General features: G+C 41.2%; 1 long non-coding RNA gene across 2 annotated transcripts in view; it reads left to right on the forward strand.

Annotated features, from left to right (window-relative positions):
* The first annotated feature begins 4 nt into the window (after positions 1-4).
* LOC125936238 (uncharacterized) overlaps positions 5-23,738 on the forward strand; it is a 65,416-nt gene continuing 41,682 nt past the window's right edge. For both annotated transcript variants that reach the window (XR_007461969.1, XR_007461968.1), the window contains exons 1-2: positions 5-559; positions 1,179-1,394. This is a non-coding gene — a long non-coding RNA (uncharacterized LOC125936238). The remainder of the gene's footprint in view (positions 560-1,178; positions 1,395-23,738) is intronic.

Genomic DNA, 23,738 nt, shown 5'->3' on the forward strand with positions numbered 1-23,738 from the left:
CTCTTTTCAAGACTCCTTTATCCATTGTTATTTACTCGACGAGGCAAGAGATAAAGGGAAGCGGGCGAACGAATGACGTGAGTGGGTTTCACTCCCCAGCCAGCCCGTTAAAAGGCCCGTGGAATCGCGCTCGAAGGGCCCTACTTTGCGGCGCGGAGGAGCATCGTGGTGGCGATTTGTAGTCCGACGATCGTTGAGCCGGCCTCCGATTGGCTGGTTCGTACCTGCAATGCGTCACTCGAGCTCGCAGCCGCCGCCGGGACGCGGTGCGGCTTCTGCCGTTGCTGGTCTGGCCGCGCTGTCCTGGCAACTGCGCCAGGCGGTAGAGTCGCTTTCCTTGCGCTTGGCTGGAGAACCTTCCTCCTCCACCCATCCTTCTCTCCCACACTCACACACACACTTTCCCGCCCCTTGTGCAGGGGTAGGCGAAAACACCTTAGGCAGATAAAGAATGACGCTGAAAGACCCCGGGAAACCTGTACCCCGCGCTCAGCTTCTCGGCCTCGTGCAGGTCACACTTTTTTCATTTTACTCCTTCACGAAACCAATAAAAATCTAGGTAAGGATAAATGCAGCTGCTTAGCTGTGAGACTAATCCGAAAGGGTCTTCCGTTTAGACTTGCCATGCGCCTTTCTTACCAGGGGGTCCTTTCCCAGAAAAGTCACTCAGAAACCACCTCTCCGAGATTCTGTCGGATTAGTCACCCCCCAAAGCCCCTTGATAGTGTGGAATAAAGGGTCCTCGTTTGGAGTCAGACCTGGGTGCAAGTGTTGGTTGGTCCACTTTGTTAGATGTGTGACCTTGGAGGAGTCATTTAATCTTTAGCCTCATTTGTAGAATGGAGGTAATAGTTATCTCATAAAGCTTATCGTAAGGATTAGAATAATATGAAAATTAGATTAATGTAACATGTTAAAGTTTCTGGCACAGGGTAAGTACCCAAGTGGTCACTGTAATATACCTTACCCTCATTACAAATTTGCCCATTTGGGTCTCCAACCTCTCAGATTTAAACGGACGTTTAAAAAAACTTGTCAGAGTTCACTCCTTGAAATGGGAACCCTTGTGTACTGTTGATGGGAACCTAAAATGGTACAGCCACTGTGGAAAAACAGTATGGCAGTCTCTTTAAAAATTGAAAGAGAATTCCCATATGATCCAACAATTCCACTTCTAGGTATGTACCCAGAAGAACTGAAAGTAAGATCTTGAAGAGCTATTGGTATGGCCATATTCAAGGCAGCGTTATTCGCTATAGCTAAAACTTGGAAGCAACACAAGAATGGATAAGCAAAATGTGGTATATACATACAATGGAATGTTATTCAGCCTTGAAAAGGAAGAAAATTCTACAACATGCCACCACATGAATGAACCTTGAGGACATTATGCGGTAAGTGAGAAATAAGCTAGTCACAAAAAGAGAGATACTATATGATTCCATTTTTTTTAATGTTTATTTATTTTTGAGAGAGAGAAAGAACAGGGAGGGGCAGAGAGGGAGGGAGACACAGAATCCCAAGCAGGCTCCAGCTGTCAGCACAGAGCCCGATGTGGGGTCGAACTCTTAGACTGCAAGATCATGACCTGAGCCGAAGTTGGATGCTTAACCAACCTAGCCACCCCTGATTCCATTTATATGAGGAACTTAGAGTAGTCAAAATCACAGAGACAGATAGTAATCTACTAGGGGCTTACCACTAGATTATTAGATAGTGATTACCAGGGTCTGGGGCAGGGGGACTGGAGAGTTATTGTTTAATGGGTATGGAGTTTCATATCTACAAATGAAAAGAGTTATAAGGATGGATGGTGGAGATATTTGTACAACATTATGAATGTATTTAATATCACTGAACTGTACACTTAAAAATGGTTAAGGTGGTCAATTTTATGTGTATTTTATCACACGCATTTTTTTTTAAATTAGCTCCTTAGTCCCACCCCCAAATAAGTAAGCATATTCATAACCTGGAACATTTAATAATCGGATAGTGAACACCTGTGTGAGTTCAATTTGACTGCAGTGTAGTTGTTACCATAGAAGGGGTTTACAAGGCACAGAGGAGAGGACCTTAGCGCACCACAGAGGTTCCAAAAGGGATTTCTAAAGAAGATAACTCCTAAATTGAGTCTGTTATGATAAATGGCCTAGGAAACAGGCAAAAGGCAGGGAGGAAAAGAGAAGTAAGTTCCAGATGAAAGAAAACAGAGCAAAGGCCAAGAGTCATGCAATTTGATTGCATGGCCTGGTGGAGGAGCTGCCAGTGATTAGGCATTACCAGAACCTGCCAGGCACAGGAGAGGGTTGCTGGGAAGTTAGGAAGGAACTAGGGTTTAATGCTCAGACTGCATTTCCTCAAGAAGGTTGTTGGTAGAGCTGCTGTCCAGAAGAATCACCTTAGGCCACATTAAAGCCTTAAAATTTCCCAGTAAAAAGCACAGGCATGTGGACCCTTGAAACCTAAGCAAGCAGCATTTTTAGCAGGCCAAGGTGAAATCTTGCCTACTGAGAAGAAGGTTGCCCAGCAAGACCAGGATGTTCTGTAACTGCTATCTGCACATACTTGGAAAGCTTCAGTGGAATTTAACCTCCTTTAGCCTATTTAGACATTTCTTCATACCATCAAAAGTATTTACTAGGCCAGGGATGGATCCTCTTTCTTTCAGTCATGTAAATCAGACATAAAGTAAGTGCTCTTTCAATTAGTATTGGCAGCACTGTGACCTTCCTTTCAGATGAATGGCTATTTAATGAAAACTCAGGATCCTGTGCTTCTACTGTCCTTGCCAACGTAGTGATGTGATGAGGCGGGGGTGGGGGAGGTAATTAACTTTATCCCACAAATGAAATACCATTGAGAATGTTAGTTAAAAGTGGGTACCTCTGCTTCAGAATCTAAGCTGGAGACACAGACCTAAGGCCATGGTTCCTGTACTGTTCATTCTGGTAGCTCTCACATCTTTCAAGGTATTCCTCAGAAATTTGTCTCTGATTCTTCCTCAGATGGAAAAGCCATCAACAATCTTTTCTCTCAGCTTAGTCACTAAAAATATTCTCTTCACACAGTACCCCGTCAGCATGCATGATTTTACATATGAAATTTTTAATGATAGGAAATTGAATGACAAAGTGAATAATCACCTCTTCTAGAAAATGAATTTTTAAAAGGATTCATGTATAACGTATAACAAGCAAAAGCTTAAGTGTAATATATACGTGCATGCTTAGAGTTGTAGGTATTGAATCAATAAGCTTTTAAACAAATATTTGGTAATGAAGCATGTGTGAAAGAGACTACAGGAAAGTTCTTGGTTTCTTAGGTTGAATTTCAGTAAGGCTTCTCTTGCAGAAACTTCCTTGCTGACCTCTCCAAGATGAGAAAGAAAATGAGAAAAAAAGTCAAGACTTACATTTAAAGCCATTGTGGTTTATGTGTATTTGAGACTGTTCCAAGTCAATTTATTTATAGAGCATTTGTCTTCCACAAGATGACATACAGTGCAGCCTGACTTTGGCAATTGCCAACTGAGAAGCAAAGTTGATGACAACTGTCACGTCAAGGCCTAGGAGGCGGTTGGTTGTCTTTCTTTTTCCCCTTCCTGATTGGTGAGATCTCACAGCTTTCTACCTTTGTCCATCTTAGGAAAATGAGAATGTACTTCCTCTCCAGGCCCCAGTTCCTCAGTTTGCAGAACACAGATAACATAAGCCCCATCCTTTGATATTTCCTTCCCATAGTTTCTCTCCTCCAGCCAACTGTGCTAACCAACAAGCGCAGAGGCCAATCAGAGCAGCATTCTTGATTGTAGGGCCTATGTGATTCTTGACAGGTGAAAGAATTAAGCCCTAAATGCCCTAAGGCATCAAGGTATGCATCAGCTTCTCTCCTATGCATCTAGAATGGCATGTGTTGTATGTCAATTTTGAGAAAATTGAGAAAATAGTACTCAAATCATTTTCTTGTTCTGTGGATTGGATAAGGAGTTCTGGTTGAGAAAGTGAAGCTATCCTTTTCCAGGATTATGGGGCGAAACAGAGCTGGGACAGGAATCCAAACAGGTCATGAGAATGTCTTACCCACAGCATCCTCAGTTCGATAAACTGAGGTGAAGAGGGTACAGAAAAAACATCCTGCATGAGCTTATGCTCATATACGTAGGAAAAATTGAGAGTCATTAGCTTTGATATTGACATACCGCCTTTTATTTATTTGCTCATTCAAAAAAATTGAGATGTCATTTTCGTGTGACCATCTAGGGTTTGCCTAAAACTGAAGGTTTTCCCGGGACATAGGACGTTCAGCACTAAAGCCAGACAGTCTCAAGCAAACCAGTGTGATTGGGCACCCTAGAAACTGACCACTCAATCAATAAAAACCAGTAGCCTATTACTTGCAGAATGTGCAATGATAAGAATGAGCATAGGAGACCATGAGAGCATGTAGGAGGACAACCTAATGGGCAAGGGGATGACATCCTAGAGAATGTGATAAATAGCGATTTGAGTAGAGATGGACAAAGAGGAAAAAGTGTTTGAGGCAGGAAGAAGACACATAGAGGAATAGAGATATCATTACCACCTCCATCATTGACATCATCATTAGTACATTCACTAATGTACATCAGCCACTGACGATTGGGTGCTTACCATGGGCCAGCCACTGTGCTGACCACATTACATACATTGTCCATATTGTTGACCATTTCATTCCTCATGAAATACTCTTCTCTCTTGGCTTCGGGAATGACCCCTTCCTAATACTTCTATTTCTCTGGCAATTTGTTTCAAGCTCCTTGGCTGGCTCCTGCACCTGTTACTTAAAGGGTAATGTGCCTCCAGATTTAAGCCATGGCTCTCTTCCTTATGACTTTGACACCTGCCCTGAGCAAACTTCCCACTCCCATAGCATTCGCTAGGTGCCGATGACCTCCAAATATGGCCAGAGGTAAAGTCTTCCCTAAACTCCTGATTGTATTTCCAGCCACTCAGGCTGGCCCTAACATTTGTGGACTCAGTCAAGAGTACAAACATGCTTGTATAGCATATGTTAAATATGTTGAAGTTGTAAGTCAAGTTAACAAACGAATATGTTCTATTCTTCTACCTTGAGAGATAAACTTTCATAATCACCTGGACAGCCATGGCCAATTTTAGAATCTTGAACTTACCGACCAAATTGTGGAAGTATAAGGAAGCCATCCTCTAACCCACAGCCTACCCATTTCTTTTCTCACTGCCAGCTCCATCCACATTGTGAGAGGTCTTGCATATTCACTTGTGTGGACACTGTGGTCCTGAGTAGGCTCCATATACAGCCCCACAAATAGTTGCTTCTTGTCCATCCTTCAAGGCCTAGAGACATGCACCCTAGAGATACAGTTGCTCTTTGGAGAGTGGACCTGAGGAGGAAGCCTACATGGGAAGCAGGGTCAGTGCTATTTGATCAAGGAATCCCGTAATCCTAGGGACAGAGAATAGTCTTAAGGGGTGGGGGAATGTGGGTTCTAGGTAGGATGTCCTCTTGGCCCTTTATGTAGAGGTGTATTTGAAGGAGGGACACAACCAGGTTCTCTGAAGTGAGGCTAGGCCAGGGCCCTCTCTTGTACTCCTGAAAATGCGTACTGGTGACTCTTCTGGAGGCCCTCAGGCCCTAAAACCACATCCAAATTGAACCTCTCATATTTTCACCCCAACCTACTCTCCTCTATTCTAGCTTCATTGAAGAGCACCTCCCTGTCACCCAAGCCACACTGAACCACTTGCAGATATCTGCATACACTACACTGTTTTCCATTTTGTCTTTCCTCATGCTGCTCCCTCTGCCTAGAACATCCTTCCACACTTTCCCACTGCCTGCTACACATGTGCTCATCTTTGGCACAAGCATCATATCCCCTGTGCTGTCTTCCTAACCCACCAGCCGTCTCCCTTTGGCCCAAAGATAAATAATCACTCTCTCTCAAAATATCCTTATAACACCTTATGGTACTATTTCCTTATAGGTTGGTGATACCAGCTGAGTCCCTTGAGGGACCGTAATTGTGTTTGCACCCTTACCACCTTGCTTCATGCTGGGACACAGTTGATGCCCAGTAATTTTGTCGAATGAGTAAGTGGACGAATGGACAAAGATATTATCATTTTGCACTTGCCTTTTCCACATGGCTTTGAAAAATAACTCAGAAGATTATTACAAAGTGTGAGTTGTCTTATAAATAATAAAACAAAGGGCACCTAGGTGGCACAGTCAGTTAAGTGTCTGACTCCTGATTTTGACTCAGGTCATGATCTCACCATTCATGAGATCAAGCCCTGTGTTGGGCTCTGTGCTGACAGCATGAAGCCTGCTTGGGATCGTGTCTCTCTCTCTCTCTCTCTGTCTCTGCGCCCCTCCCTTGCTTTTGCACACTCTCTGTCTCAGAATAAATAAACTTTAAATAAATAAATAAATAAATAAATAAATAAACAAACAAACAAGTAACATAGAAAGTAGCCAGCAAGACAATCTCGTCTTCTAATCTAAGTTATTATTTAAATAAATTTGAAAATTCTAAATACATATTTAATCAAATGTAATTTTCATTTTCCTTGGGATTTTTTATGTCATTGTATAATTGTTTATACAATTTTCAAATTGTATTTTTTCTCATCTTAGAAAATTTAAGGTTCAGACTGCATTAGCTTGATGAAGTAAGAATTAAAGCAATTAACCACCACATAATTAAGCTAAAAAAAAATTGTGCTTTCAACAGTGCCTGGTTTCACAGAAAAAAGATGATTTATGTCGTGGTTGGTATTCTATTGGCAGCATGGGGGCCTACGTGGAAGTGTGAATTCTCTGCAACCTCGACTTTTAACCTCAAATCTATACGTCAAATTTTTAATTTCGTTTTCTCCCTACTAGCTTGGTTTGTGATTATCCTTTGGTTTAAACAATCAGGATTCCCATTTTCATGGCTCTTAAAGTTGATGCTATTGGGGTCCTCCTTCCCTTCACATTTTTTTTCTAGTCCCCATTTAACTATGTATCCCGTATTTCTAGGTTCTCCTCATGGAACTTGTAGTAAATCATCATCTGCTTTGAAAAAAGATTTTAAATTGTTCTAAACTTAACTACTTACTTGCCTTTTCTCTTTCGTACATTTTCCATATTTCAATTTTCTTTACTGTGTGCTATGAATTATACTATCTACTATATCTTCCACGAAACTCTCAGTAACAATTTCAGTTTGGAAGCCCATCTGCCATTTTGCCAGTTTGAGATTCACTGACCTCTCTTCTATAGAGAAACCAGGAACCAGGGGCCAGTCTGTAAAGAAGGTTCACAGTTTGATGTGGCTATGGGATCAGATGCATCCTAGTAGAGCTTGATTAGAAAGCTATGGGTTAGTGTCTGGACTTACTAAATTCCTCATGTTGTTTTTGTTTTTGATGCCATGAAATCATATTAACAAAAGAATGTATACTTGCTGGGGAATTATCACTTCTTGTGATTTTCCATGGTCTTTCCTGGAAGGAGGGAGCTTGGTTTCCCTCCTCCATGAGAAAAATGGGAGTCACTTAGAGAAAACATCTTCTTTTTTTTACCGCCACATTCTTGCTTTCTTTGGTTCCAAAGTGAAAAGAGTCACGGCCCCTGCCATTCATGTGGGGGCTGAGGGAGACATAGATGTGCCCCTATTACAATAACAGGATTAATTAGGAATGAAAGAGCTTCTCTTTTTCTAGATTAAGCATTTTTTTAACTGTCAAATATTTTCTCAGAAATTTAGTTCTCTATTTTGAAAATTTTCAAATGTATGGAAAAATTGAAAGAATGATACAATAAACCATTCATAGACTATCCACTTTGATTCAGCAATGGCTAGCATTTGCTACATTTGCTTTCTCTTTCTCTGTCTCTCTGTCTCTCTCTGTACACATACACTGATTGACAAATTTTTTTTGGATGAAACATTTGAAAGAAAGATAGTCATCATACTTCCTGTGAATTTCAGCATATTTCTCCTGCGAATAAAGATATTCTCCTACAAAACAAAACCACAACACTGTTATCACAGTTTAAAAAAAAAATTCTATAATGGGGCACCTGCATGGCTCAGTTGGTTCAGCTCAGGTCATGATCTCGTGGTTCAGTTTGTGAGTTCTAGCCCTTCATCACCCTGACAGCATGGAGCCTGCTTGGGATTCTCTCTCTCCCTCTCTGCCCCAACCCAGCTCGCATGCACATGTGTGCACTCTCTCTTTCTCCAAATAAGTAAACAAACTTAAAAAAAAAATCCCTTTAAAAATTCTATAATACTATCTTATACTATCTATATATGTACATATATGTATGTGTGTGTGTATATATATATGTGTGTGTATATATATATATATATATATATATATACAATCCAATCTATACTTAAATTTCCCTAATTGTCTCCAAAATTATTTTATAGCTGTTTTCCTTTTTTCTAACTAGGATTTGACAAGGGTTGTACTTTACATCTCTTTAGGTTTCTAATTTCAATCCAGATAATTCCCCTTCCTCTGATTTTCACCTCATTTATATTTTAAAGGATCCAGAACAGTTTTCTTTTACAATGTCCACATTCTACATTCGTCTGATTGCTTTCTCATAGTTTACTTAATGTGTTTCTCTATCCTATAAACTAGAATTTAGGACTAAAGCCTTGACAAGATTCTAGTTGAAGACTTTTGGCAAAACTACTTCACAGGCAGTATTGTGTATTTTATACTGCCATCATCCTAAGAGCACATAAGAGCCAATGTTACATTCTTAGTGATGATAATTTGATCATGTAGTTAAGATGGCATCTACCAGGCCTCACCATCATAAGAGTGTGTTTTCCACATTTAATTGATAAGTAACCTGTGGGGTGATATTCTGCTAACATGTAAATATCCTTTCCCCAGCAGTTCTCCACCTAGTGATTTTATCATGCATCGATGACCATCATCTGTTAACTTGGTTACATTGAGGGTTATAAATGGCTTTTCTAATTCTGTGATCCCTCCCATATGTATTAACTTATATTCTTTTTGCAAAAAATATTCTTTCCTCCCTTATTCTCTCCTTTTCTGAGCATTACTGTTAATTGTTTTTTTTAATTCAGTGTATTATAATCAATTACATTTATTTTAGGTTTTGGTGCTCAAGTTGTCCCAAATTTGGCCAATATTTAGAAGCCTCAGTCACCTAATGGATAAGGCATTGGCCTCCCAAATTTGGCCAATATGTGCTGTTCAGGCCAGTTCCTATGTTTTTTTGACCTATCTCTATCAATTTTTGAGTAGTTTGTTGTTTTCTGACACAAAATATTCCAGGCTAACCTTCTACTTTCTCTGCTTGGATCTAGAATCAGCCATTTTATTCAAGGATCCTCAGAGATGTCCAATGTATTTGATTCCAAACATGTAAAAAGTCATCATTCTGTATTTGTTGTACTCAGCCTATCCATAAACACTTCAGTGGCTTTCCTTAGATCCTCAGAAGTTTTTCTTCTCAGTGCAGACTTTATTCTGGACCCTTGCTCTCAGTGCTTGGTTCTTTGTGTTCTCTCTGTGTAGCTCTTAGCATCTCCTTCAGTCCTTTCCCAATGTGTCATATTTATGAGTGTAAATTGTGAATACTGGGTCAAACTGGAAAATGGATAATATCACAAAGCCCATGTGGAAGCTGCAGGTGAAAAGGCCTAGATAGGCAGGGCCAGGACAAGAGAAAAGCAAGACCCTCAGCCAGAAGGATGCAGCTGCAACCTCCTTTGGCAAAGAGACCATGTCTTCCCATAGTCCCCCCTCTCATCCTCATACCTGCTTACTTCCCCAAAGGCAGAGAGAACTTGGGGATACCAGGAACTTTGCTTTAATCTCATAGTTCAGTGTTTGGGGTAGGGTGATTCCAAGGTCAGGCGAGAAAAAGGGAGGGTGGCTATTACTCTAGGTCCCCAAAGACCTTTCCAATATTATATGGACCCATAAGACTATTATTTTGGCCATTTGTTTAGGAAGCTCCCATGTTAATTTATCTCTCATGTTCATGTTTAAGTTTCTTTATTTGAATATATTGTCTAGATTTACTATGTCTTTTTTTAAATGTTTATTTATTTATTTTGAGAGAGACAGAGAACAAGCAGGGAAGAGACAGAGAGAGAGAGGGTGACAGAGAATCCCAAGCAGGCCCCACACTGCCAGTGCAGAGCCTGATGCAGGGCTTGAGATCATGACCTGAGCCAAAATCAAGAGTCAAACACTTAATTGACTGAGCCATTCAGGCACCCCTATATCATTTAATAATAAGTGAAATTGGAATAATTTTACTTGCCAGTGATTTCTAGTTATCTTTATCATATTAAAACTCTTAGTTGTGGACCAAAGGTCTTTTTCAGCAGTGTCCCTCTGTATCTGGTGATAGTATCTCCCAACAAGCCCTGCATTGTATTTCCCCCACCCCAGAAACTGTCTCTTGGGCTATACCTTCTCCTGTCTCCCAGTTGTACATCATATAGAGGACACATCACTGCACAGGGACTCAGAGGTAGGGATTTGTATCTAAGTCACCACCAACTGCTCTGTGATCTTGGGGTAAGTTTCATAGCCTCTCTGGACCTCAGATTGTAAATCAGTCACATGATCTCTTGATCTTAAGGTCCCTTTTAGTAAGGGGGGGGAAGGAGAAATACCCTTAGAATGTTTTTCCTCAAGTTACAGATTGGTTTGAGTGGGAAGAGATTTCAGAGGTCATTTAATGTACTCCTTTAATGAGGAAATTTAGTCCCTAAAGATGAGGGGATTGCCCAAGGTCTTCTGTGTATATGAAGAAAGAGCCAGGTTTAGAACCCAGTTTCCCTGACTACCAAATTAGTCCCTTCTATACTATACTATACTATACTATACTATACTATACTGACTTTCACTCCCACCCTCTTTAAAATTCTGCTAACCCTCTAGTCCAGCCGTAGTAACTCCAGTAACACCCATCTCCTACCCTTCTCTCTTCCTTGTATGTTTTTATCGCTTCTATTTTTTTAATGTTTTATTTATTTTTGAGAGAGAGGGAGGCGGGTAGAAAGAGAGGAACAGAGGGCCCGAAGCAGGCTCTACACTGACAGTAGAGTGCCTGATGCAGGGCTCCAACTCATGAACCGTGAGATCGTGACCTGAGCCAAAGTGAAACATTCAACTGAGCCACCCGAGTGCCCCAGTTTTTATCACTTCTGATAATAATAATAATAGTAGCTAATATTTTTCAAATACTAAATTCTAGTTTCTGTTCCAGCCATTTTACATTTAGTATCACATTTAATCCTCATGGCAAACTTATATAGTCAGTTGTACAATCATCCAAGTTTACAGATGGAATAGCTGAGGGTTAAAGGATTTGCATAATTTGCCCAGTTACACAGCTAATAGCTCTCAGAATTAGATTTCTAACTCATCTCTATCTGACATCCACACCTATCCACAGCACTTTTCTGTCTGTGAATACAGGATACAGTTATTCATCCATCCATTGCTTACTAAGTACCTACTAGTGCCCAGCACTGTTCTAGGTACTATGTGAAATAAAAAGAAATAGAAGACTGTTCTAACTGGAGATGCAAAATCTATAAACATGAAACAACTAGAATACAATTGAAGGCAACATGTATGATACAGGAATTCCAAGTAGTTCTTTTTTATGTCAATAGACTAAAAACTTTCCGAAGACAGGGTTTCCATCTGTGTTTTCTAGGATACATGGACTACAGATAGATAATGGAAATAATCTGCTGTCAGACAACAAAACAGTGATTGGAATTGAGAAAGCAGATTTACTGAGAGCCAAACCAAAGTCATAAATTTATATCAAATTTGCAGGTCACATTAAGATTGTGTTAACTGTCAGCAGCAAGAAAAGTTGAGTACCTACTATATGCTAGGTGCAGTGATGGACACCTGAAAGAATCAAAGATAAGGGAGAAAACTGGGACATTCAGACCAATCAAAGATAAGGCTGGATTGGGGGCCATACAGTGCCTTATTGCTGGTGTGATCAGAAGAGGCTGGACTTTAGGATTATTTGAAGTGTCTTGGGAAAATAGAATTATCTTCCAATGGGAAGTGGAAAGTGGCAAACTTGGATGTTTGGGAGTTTAATAAGAGGAGAGGAAGTTTGGGGTTTAAGCAAGAACTTAGAAAGTAGACCAGCGGTCTTCCAGTCTCTCACCACCCTCCACATCAAGGGGCAGGCTGCCTCAAGATAGGAATTTGACTTTGTTTTATTATACTGCTTTTTCTAGACTGACTCACTCTTGAGGTTGCTACATATTTATGAGTGAATAGTTTATTTATATATCTTTGCTAGACTTCAGAATTACTGAGTCAACTTCAAATCTTAAAGACAATACATTTAAAATCAGTTTGGTCTGTGACCCAATTTAGTTTGATCTGAGATACTCAAGTCTTTTTATTGGAGACTGCTTAAAAGTTGCTGAATTATGGTATGAACATATTACTGTTATCAACAGTGGAATCATTTCTTTCAAAAATGACATTGGATAATGTCAATGACATTTCTTTAAAAAATGACATTGGACTTCCTCTCCACTAGAGCTCTGTATCCTTCTACCTGGAGTTTTATGATATAGTAAAATAACAACAACAAAACACAGGGTTTCCTGGAGAGAGATAGAATCTTCTTTCTTGGGGTGCCTGGGTGGCTCAGTTGGTTGACTATCCAGCCTTGATTTGGACTCAGGTCATGATCCCAGGGTTGTGGGATGGAGCCCTGCATCAATTCTCTCTCTCTCTCTCTAAGATTCTCTCTCTCCCTCTGACCCTCCCCCCTGCTCGTGCCCCCCCCCCCTCTCTCTCTCTCTCTCTCTCTCTCTCAACCAAAAAAAAAGAGAGAGAGAGAGAGAATCCTCTCTCTTTAGGCAATTAGTTTTTCTAGCTCTTTAGACAGTAGGTTTAATATATGAAAATATGCAAACTGGCTTGAGACAGTGAAAACAAATGGCCTCCCAAGATCCTACCCAGCTTCAGCATTCTGAGATACTTCACGTGGATACTAATTCCCTTTACAGTGTTTTCATTTGTGCAGTGCATTATTCCAGTAGGCACTGGGCTATAAAAGTTACAATCCTTTTGTGAAAGGATTGAAATTGTTCAGTTTCAATTGTTGAAATTGTAAAAGTCTGTTCAGACTTTTACAATATGGCAGGCTCTGGAGGGCCATCTTCACAGGGGCTCCAGCTCTACTGACAGGCTGCCCTTCTACAAGGGTCTGCTATATCTAGTTTCCTAATCGCAAATGTAAAATTTTCCCCGTTGAGGGCAGTGTGTTGGTAGTTCTGTGGTATGCAATGATCTAATACCCAGAGAGTCTGTTACCATGCAACAAAAACTAAGGTCAATTATGATTCCTCATCAGTGACCCACAGCATCCCTCATGTCTCTCACAGCAGTCTATTTTGAAGAGCAGACACTTTAACATTTTTCAAAGGAAACCAGAATTATCATTCAAATGATAAACTGCCACACAGACAGACATTCTCTTATGATTCATTGAAGTGCAGGTCTTAAGAGGTTATGCATTTGGTCTCAGTGTTTATTAAAGAAAGTGAACACAAATAGATCAGAGAACAAATCAAACGTTGCACATCATAGATGCCAAGCTCAACAGAATGATGTTCCAATATTAATATATGGGCTACATAACCCCACTGGGCAAAAACATGTTTTATTCAGGAAAACAACAAATCGAGTAATCTCTCTATAGAAAGCCATTTACAACTCATTTGGAAATTGAATTCATAATCTTTAATAAAGCCTGTTTATACCAACCATGAAGGAGTTTCAAATAAATAAAACTGAAAGCAATGATAAATTAGCTTCCTAGCCTTTATATGTTTAGTACATTGTGATCATTCAAATCCACTGAAGTCAAATTTGTTCTTCCAGTTTCCTAAATTCAATCCAATGAGCTCCTGGTTCTTACACGAAACCAATTCGTATTGTCAGTGACAGCAAGAAAATTAATATTATGTTGGTTCTTACTATCCAAAGGGACTTACTAAGTGTAAGTAATAATACAGGCTTTTACCATCCAAAAGTCTATTATTTAAGGTAAACTCTAGCCACATACTCTGATAGCTTTATGAAGGCAATGAAATAAAAAGCTGACCCTGGGGATTATGTCATATCCAGCATGTTAAAATGGATCCCCTAGGGCCTTGGTCAGGAAGTAAAGAGCTCTGCTAGAATTTTATTGAAAAATCATGATGACAAAGCCCTTTCCATTTAAAAATCAGTTTATCAACATCATGGAATCAGTGGCCGGACATGAATGGAGAGGTGGTCTCATTTTGTTCTCTGCTTGGCACTCAGCTTTAGGTAATGCATTCACATCACTAGTTACAAATCAGGTCAGGAGACTGCTCAGAAAATTCCCTAGGATGACAGGGTTCCTCCTCGGCAGAGGCCCAAACGGGGCTGAAGCTTTCCTGCTGCTGCCCGCTGCAGAACTACTTCTCACTGATCCACTGTCAGTCTCTGGGACAGATTCTGTATAATCCAGGCACTTCACTCATTCCACTCTGCGTTTGTTTTCAGTTGAGGGAAGGGAGGGATGATGATCCCTCATGGGAGAATGTGGGAAGAAAAGTAAACAGTGCACGTGAACTGCCTAGAACTGCCTAGAGCATTCCCTCCTTCCCATTCATGGAGCAAATATTTACCGAGCCTGGATTCTGCGCATAGCGTTGTATGTTGTACGCAGCTGATAATGGCTTCACAGGCCTCAGAGTGAGGACTATGAAGGCCTCCCATTTCACCTAGCCAGCCTGGATGGGGAATGAGGAGAAAGGATTTCAGAGACAGCAGACCTGGTTTGAATGCCCTGGCACCACTTTGCAGCTGTTGCCTCTGAGTCAATCACTACCTCTCTGAGCTTCAGTTTCCTCATCGTAGGATAAAGAATTAGAGCATGTACCCTGGAGTGTGATGTGAGAGTGAGACCCAGTGCACGTCAGGTGCCTGGCATTGCCTAAATGTTCTTTCCACCATCCTGCCCTCGTGCCCCCTCCCTTCTGAACTCCATATTGAACAGGACATTCTGCATCCAGCAGTGTGGTCCTTCTACTCTCCTTTCTGGGGCTTGTCTTATTTCATGTCAAAGTTGTGCAGTCTTTGAGAGCAGAAGCTGTATCTTGCCAAGCTCTGCATGTCCCCCAGGACCAGCCCCAGCTTCACTGTGGGCTCCTAAATAACACGCAGACTGCCTGCTCAGAAACCGAGAAGAAGGGAGACTGCCTCCCCCACCCGCCTCTTTCTCTTCTCTGCTGCAGTCAGGCCTGTGGCCAGAAAAAGCCCAGGATCTCCCCCATCATTTCCTGCAGCCTCCACACTCCTGAGCAGCAATAGAGGGGAGAAGACAGGGAGCTGCTCCAGACCAAGACTGATGCACAGGGTCCCTCCCCAGCCTTCTGAGCTGAACCCAGCCCACATTCCTTTAGGGGAGCCTTATAGGTAATGAGGGAGGGGGAGAGGAACCACATATCCACAGAATTCATGGAGAGCTCCCAGCCACTCCTCAGTCTGTCCCCTCCCACAGCATTAAATTCACAGCACCCCTCCTCCTTGTGGGTGAGATCAGGGGAATGAGCTACCTTTACTGAGCATTACTATGGCCCAGGAACTATACCTAATTAACAAAGGTTGGCTCAGTTCTTCCTCAGAACATGGCATATAGGATACATCTTATTGGCCTCATTTTACAAATGAAGAAACTGAGGCAAAGAGAGGTCAAGTGGGTCCCCCAAGTCACAGAAAGTGCCTGGGCCAGGATTTGAGGCCCAGGCTATCTGACTTCCAGCTCAATCCCTTAGCTTCCAGCAGGCTACTTTGCTGGCAGGTGGTAGGGAGGGAGCTGACTCATGGCTTTTGATTCATTCAGTCCTCTTTTCTGCATTAGCATTGCTGCAGCCTAATGAACAAATACTGCATTTTGCATTTCTCATTTTGCAAACATCCACATGAGGCTGCTTGCCTGCAATCCTGAAGAGTCACAGCATTTCCGGGTGACATATTGACACACTGGCTTGTGGGTAAGTTAAAAAGATGTTAGAGTCCTTAGATATCATCTAAACTGTAGATTCTTAAACTGGAGTTCAAGGGAGACTTCTGGGAGCCTGTAATACCCTGAATTTACATACATTTTCCTAGACCAAGGGTCTAGAACTCTCACCAGGTTCTCAAAGAGATTCTAAGCCCCAAAAGGTTAAGAACTGTGCCCACTCTGGCCAAACCAAACTTCACATTCCCAGGCTTGCTCCTCCATTGCTCCATTAGGCAGCATAATTTGTGATAGAGAAAACCCAGAACTAAATACCAGTAGCAGAATCTGAGCTCTGAATCTTCTGGCAAACATTTTAAAGACTCATGAATTATTAAAATGGCTAATTAAGTCAACCTTCACCAGAGAATATTTGCTTTTCCATCATAACGGAGCTCACTGTGAAACCTGACTTCACTCCGTCATTTGCTTAAACATAAGGTCAGCTCCCTTTGTTCTGTCTTTGCTGGTCTAGGAAGAACTTGAAGCGGCTTGCCATGTTAAATAGTAGCAGCCTCTCTGTGTACCTCAGTGTACACGGCTAGCAGGCTTAAACCCATTTACTACTTCTTACTTCCTCAGTTCTCTCCTCCATCATCCATGTCAAACATGCCTGTTCTCACCTCTTCCCCTCATACCAAGATGGTCCTCCCCCTAGAATGCTGTGAGTGGCCTTGAACTAAAAACATACGAGGATCATCATGTCAGGGTACATTGTAAGGTTGCACTAGCCTCTCTACATTTTGTAGCACATTTACCAAGGATCCTCCTCCCTCATCTCCAGATTTAAATACTACTTTCAGGACCCCTCTATAGTTCCATGTCCTTTATGGAACCTTGTTATTTTATCTGTATCAATTTCATCTATTTCCAACAAGATGATAAGCCCCTTGAGGGTAGGAACTTACTTTTTTTTCTTCTTGTAATATATTTATCAACAGGTTTTATACCAAGTTAGATGCCAAATAAAAATTATATTAAGAAGTAGGCTTCTCCCTACCCCCACAGTCTTTGAAGTTGACCGCTTGCCAACAGGGTCCATTGCAAAATGAAAATGTAGGACCCTAACTGGGAGTGAGGAAGAAATTAATCTCCCCCTTCCCATGGCCCTCTGCACTAACCCATGGTCAATAGGTGACTCCCTGAGAGATTATAACCTCCGTGCTGGCTGTACTCGGTACCTGGAACAGAGGATGCTCCTAATTTGCTGACCAAATGCACTTTGGCACTACCAGCCCAGAGCAGGAATTGCTACCACCTTGCCCTACCATGAGATGCCACAGAATGCACACCCAACCTGACCCTCCTCACACCTGTGCCCAGGCCCTTGTCATGAACAGAGGACAACAGTGGCACACAGGCCTCCCCCCCCACTGATACAAACTGGTCACCATCCCCACCTGATGGTGGCAGCAATCACAAATCAGGGGTGGGGAAGGGGAGGCCAGGTGAGGCTCAGGTCCCTAGGGGACAGGGAACAAGAATCCATCAAGAATCCATCCCAAGGAGTCAGAAAGGTGTAGGAAGAAACTACTGCAGGAGAGTCAAGGCTCTAAGCCCCTGGGCGCATGCTCCATTGTTCCATTAGACTTCACTTAACACAAATTCAAAATTAAATTACTACCAGTTTTAAGATGGCAAATGCTGAGCATCAAACCCCAGGTATGGGGCCCTTCTGAGTGAGAGGCCTGGGGTAACACATGAACCCAGTCCTGTTGCTTCCTAAAATCTTTGACATAACTTGACTTGAAAAAAATACAGAGGAACAATGGGTAATTCACTTAGGGATTCATGGAGTTACCCTAATGGCTATGAATACCACCACTTACCTCATCTGTTCCGTATGTACACAAGGATTCATAAGTTGAAAATATATCTATCTGTAGGAGGATAAGTAAAATTGGCCAATAAAGCATTTATTATTTAACAACCAGATACACAGCTTTAGTAGAAAATTCTGTTGTTTGGCGGGCATTTGAGTGGCTCAGTCGGTTAAGCATCCTACTCTTGATTTTAGCTCCAGTCATGATCTTATGGTTCCTGGGTTTGAGCCCCACATAGGGCTCTGTACTGACAGCACAGAGCCTGCTTGGGATTCCCTCTCTCTCCCCCTCTCTGTCTGCCCCTCCCCTGCTCGTGTTCTTTCTCTCTCTCTCTCAAAATAAGTAAACATGAAAAAAATAAATAAAATTTTAAAAGAAAATTCTGTTGTTTGGAGGTTGATTTAGCCATGACCTGTCTCCCCTTTCCCTATGGAAGTCATTCACCTCCTTACTTTCCACAAAATTCAAGAATCCTTAATGTTTATCAGAACAGAGATGGTTAAAGCAAATTTTACTCAATTCGTATGAAGCCTCAACAAGAAGATTCATGCAACATCACACTTTGGTTTTAAACCCAGTGTTAACCACTGTAAGCTGTGTACTATTGTTCTCTCCCTCACATCTTTAATTCATGACTGTAGCTGAATATTTATCCTAAAAAGATGTTTAAAAGGTTGATTGATCCAACTGGCATTGGCCTGGGTCAGATCCCATGATGGATAATGCTATTTTTTTTTAAACACAAGCAAGCAGTCTCTTTCCAACTAAAGACTTGATAAAGTGAGGTGGCCTTTGAGAGCTGAATTTCTGAACTGGACTAGGGCAGGGTCTGCTGGGTATTTGCACTGATGACATCTGGGGAAGGAAACTGGGTGCTTCTGTTGACTCTTGAATTTCTGTTTCTTCTTTTAAGCATCCTCAGACTTTGACTGGATGTGTGTGCCTCATCCAGCACCCAGCTGCTAGGGTAACATCTGTGAGCTGCTAATTAGTTGGGGAGTTTTGTAGCCCACAGGAGTGAACTGTGTTGCCTAATAATTGTAACATAACAAGAGTCTCAGAATGGAAATGAATTGTGGGATACTGGACAGTTTTGCGTATTGGTGTCTGAATCCTGGGAACAACTTCTTCTGTGGTTGCTAGTTCCTACTCATCTGCAAGCATTTCCAGAAACAGAGAAGGCTTAACTTTTCTCTTGGTGTCTACTACACAGTTAGTATTCAATAAATGCTTATTGAATTGATACTGCCCCAACCTCCCTTCCTTTTGTCCATTTTCACCTGCAAATTCTTCCCCTAGGAACTCATATTTCTATCACTAGCTACATCTTTGCTAGAGATTTTCCCTGTAAGAAAATCTTATTCACTGCTTCACTGATCTGGTGAAGCAGTGGCACTTAAACACACTTTCCAGGGCAATGTGAGTTCAATGGATTACTTCTTTTCTAGGCTTCCATACCACAGAAGCAACTTCTAATCCTAGGAGCCCCAGGAGAAATGGCAGGTGACCCATTTCCTCACCAGCTCAGGAGATCACTACTGGGATCCATTGACCTTTTGTTTGTGGATTGTTTTCTCTAAGCTGAGACAAGAATTACATTATAGGCCCAAATCCCCATTAAGCCAATTTTCATTTTCCCTCTGCTTTCATGGAAAGCAGTAATAAATCTTGCTTTGTAGGGCCTCTGCCTCCTTATTCAGTCCCTAAGCTAATAAGATCAAGACTGTTCCTGAAATTAGATTAAATAATTGGCTCTTTTCTTTCTAGAAGTTTTGGAGCTCTACTGGCCTTTCTTAAAGAGGCAGAAACGGTCTTGTTTTTTTCTCTCTCAGTGGCCTTTGAATATCCTGTCATTGAAAAAGCAAAAGTAAAAAGAAGGCATGGGATAGAGAAGGGAAGAAAACTGGGAGTCAGATTTCACTAACTAGTTGTGTGCCTCAAATTCTCTCAGGCCTCGGTTTCCTTTCTGCGAAATTCAGGACTCAGATGAAAAAGTTATCTTTAGAGGTCCCTTTTAGATACCTAAAAATCTAAGTATCTCAGAAAGTTGAAGTCTTCATGGATAGACTGTAATTTTCTAGGCCTAAGGAAATTGTTTTCTTTGTGATGAGAACAATTTTTTTTTCTCTTCTTTCTTAAAAAAAGAAAAAAAGAACAGAACAAAATGATCATAAGTTAAGCTGATTTCTTTCTAAACCACAGGATTCATTTTCTGTAATTGTTGTCTTTTCCTTCAAAAGCCTCAGCAGTCCTCAGACTTGTACTCAGCTCCATCACTTTTATATTAGGTCTTGAAATAAGGAGCCTTTTAAAGTAGACTTGGAATGAGCATTGACAGGATACGGGCATGGCTGAAGTGACTATCTGCACAAACCTCCCCCAGGAGGCTAAATCGGCTCACCTTCCATCCTCTCCTAAACCCTATCCAGAATCTGGGTGAATAAAATGCCATTTGTCAATCAACCTATTGATAATTATTTCTCAAGTGACTGTTATGTGCATTAAACTATTGATGCTCATATTTACAACACCAACAGTCATACAGTCCTTAGTTTTTAAAATCAGGGAAAGCTGTGTTACTGGGACATAAGCATATTTCCATAAAAGGAGATAACCTCAGAAGACTTCAGGGATTAAAAACACGGACTCTGCACTGGTCAGAATAGTCTCAAATTCGGATCCCACCATCTACTAGCTGTGTCAGCTTTAACTTCCCTAAGTGTCTATGTTCTCATATGTACAAGAGAGATAATGAATAATACCTATTTATTTAGGACAAGGAATAATTTAAATCAATTATGGAAAGGTCTTAGCATAGTGTCTGCCATACAGTAAATGCTCAATAGATTCACTTATTATTAATAGTGATACTCCATTAATAATATATAAGTAAAGTGACCCTTGTTCGCCCTAATCTAGAGAAGCAACTGTAGCCTCGGGCATCACAAACCTTTCTGGACTTCTCTTGGGTTACTGAAGCAAGGTAAAGTGGAGAAAATGTCATTATGTTTCAGTCATTGAAAGTAATGATAAATTTCTTTGGAATACCTCAAATTCTATTTTAATGTAAAAATTGCTTTCTTCAGAAAGTAAAGAATTTAAACAACTAAGATAATTAAGAAGTTAAGAGAATTGAGAGAGAGAGAGTGATTTTTGGCCCTCTGTTGATGACACAGGTGAGTTTGAACTCTCACCCTTGATTAGAATTGATATTCTGGCTCTAGCCAGTTGGGGGAATTGACATTCTGGCTCTAGCCAGTTGGGGAAGTAGTGAACCACAAGAAAGAGAGAGAAATGAGGGCCATCACAGGCTCTGGCAGCATATGGACTAAAACAGATCAGGACTCAGTAATACTTGTTTGACTGAAAGCATCCATTCTTCTGTCATGCCCACACACTGGAATCAGATGGTGTTATAAACCCTGAGGGCCAAGGCAGATAAAAGACAGTGACTCATCCCGAGTGGGGATGATGCCCTAGTGAAACAGCAGTCATAGCTTTTATTTAGAATTCAGATCCACGTTGAGATGAAACTCATTTACTCCTCTGGGTCAGGGTGTGGCTCAGAAAGCCTGTGGAAATTTGTGTTCAGGTTTGAATCTGCTCTAGCTCCTTACAAAAGCTGATGTGGTGTTGGCCGTCACCATCAGAGAGTCCCTAACAGAGTTTGGTTATGTTACAGAATCAACAGATCCAACCTGGCCTCCAGTCAGGAAGTGAGAAGTGCACAATTTCTGGGGTGCCTGGGTGGCTCAGTCAGTTAAACGTCAGACTCTTGGTTTCAGCTCAGGTCATCATCTCATGGTTTGTGAGATTGAGCCCCACATAGGACTCTGCGCTGACAGCACGGAGTCTACTTGAGATTCTCTTCTTTCCTTCTCTGCCCCTCTCCCACTCTCTTGCATGTGCTCTCTGAATGAATGAATGAATGAATGAATAAACAAATAACTTTTTAAAAAGTGCACAATTGCTTTACCAAATCTGACTCCAAATTATGAAATATCTCAGTCTGAGGTGTAGCCCAAGCACCCATGACAACAAGTTCACTGAGCTGGCTGACTAGATCCAGAAGATGGAGATAATGTAACTGGAAAGAGGGAAATTTTATCCATCCAGAAGTGAAGACAGACAACAGGTAGACAGACCTAGCCAGCTACTCAGGGACAGTGAAAGACCATTTGAATTGGGGGGGGGGGGGGGGGGGGGGAAGAAAAAGGTATCATGCAAATTATAACTAATTTATTGGAGGAAAACACAGCAGAACAGGAAACATGCCTGTGGATAAGTGAAGCCTCCATTAATGGCTTCATTGCATTTATCAGAAAGGATTTCAGTTAACCTGATGAAGTTCAAGGCAATCACGGTAGGAGGAAGAGATGGATTTAGGATTAATCCCTTGTTGTTTTCTATAGCAATTTATAAAGGAAATGTTTCAGGTGAGAGCCTAGCTAGGAATTAATCCCCAAATGATTAGAATTGGATTTTTTACAAAAGAAGAATCCTAAAGGCAGTAGATCCCAAACTTGGCTATACAATTTGAATCATTTGGGGATCTTTCAAATGATTTTTTAATGTTTTTTTTTAATTTATTTTTGAGACAGAGAGAGAGAGAACGAGTGGGAGAGGGACAGACAGAGAATCCCAAGCAGGGTCTGTGTCCAGCAAGGAGCCCAACATGGGACTCTATCTCATGACTGTGAGATCATGACCCAAGCAAAATCCAAGAGCCAAGATGCTCAACTGACTAGCCACCCAGGCGCCCCTCATTTAGGGGTCTTTTAAAATTCCAAAGCTTCAGGGCATGCTACAGATGAATTGCATCACAATTTCTAAGGTGGGACACAGGCATTAATAATATTCAGTGTTCCTCATTGATTCCAAGACGCAGGTAAGTTTGGGAATCACTGTGTACTGGGCAGTATGCATGGTGGACACATATTAGGCAGTGGCATATTACATTAAAGGAAAATAAATACAGTCATTAAGAAATGAGAAATGGCAAGAAATTAGCCTGCCTTAGAACAGGATGCAGCTCTCGTTTCCTTTATTTGTAATATTAAAAAGTGTTTATTAGTGTTCAAGAGAAATAGATGAAGCTACAAAGCCACATTTTAAGAAGAAAATAAGCAGTTAGAGTTAAATTCAAGTAGTTACTGAATAAGGACTTTGAACTTGGTGTCTGGGAGTGGGATAAAAATCAAGTGAGTTCATTACATATTGGATACAGCAATTTATATATCTTTGCCTCATAAAATGTTCACATCCATGACCTAATTTTAGCTTGCATCTCTGTGAAGTAGGCAGAGAAAGTATTATTTTTCTCTCCCACTTCCACAGATGGGAAAACAGATCAAGAGAGTCTCATGATTTACTCAGCATTACAGAGCAAAGCTAGTGGCAGGACTAGGATTTTGTTCTTCAAAACTCCCAGTTGAATGTCCTTTCCTCCACACCATGTTGCCTTCCTGCCCTTGAAAAACTAAGAGTGGGAAAAGTTACAGTGATAACTAAAACATCAAAACATGACACTTGGAGAGCTGAAAGAGTTCTGCCATTAGGAGAAAAAAATCTAGAACAGATGCCAAAAGACACATCAAGGTGGTAGCAAAGTGCTGGACACCCTGCCCTTGAAGATGCCTCATGAATATTTGATGATACTACTACACTGGATTTGCCTCCAAATTTACATTGGGTTGGGGGGCAGGGGTAAGTAAGGTCATTCAGGTCACAAGAAATGATTTTTGAGAGACAGAAAATGAAAGTAGCCTTACAGCTATTTTGGGCTACAGTTTGAGAGCCCCTCTTAGG

The sequence above is a fragment of the Panthera uncia genome, assembly GCF_023721935.1.
Source record: "Panthera uncia isolate 11264 chromosome A3 unlocalized genomic scaffold, Puncia_PCG_1.0 HiC_scaffold_11, whole genome shotgun sequence".
In the NCBI taxonomy this organism is placed as follows: domain Eukaryota; kingdom Metazoa; phylum Chordata; class Mammalia; order Carnivora; family Felidae; genus Panthera; species Panthera uncia.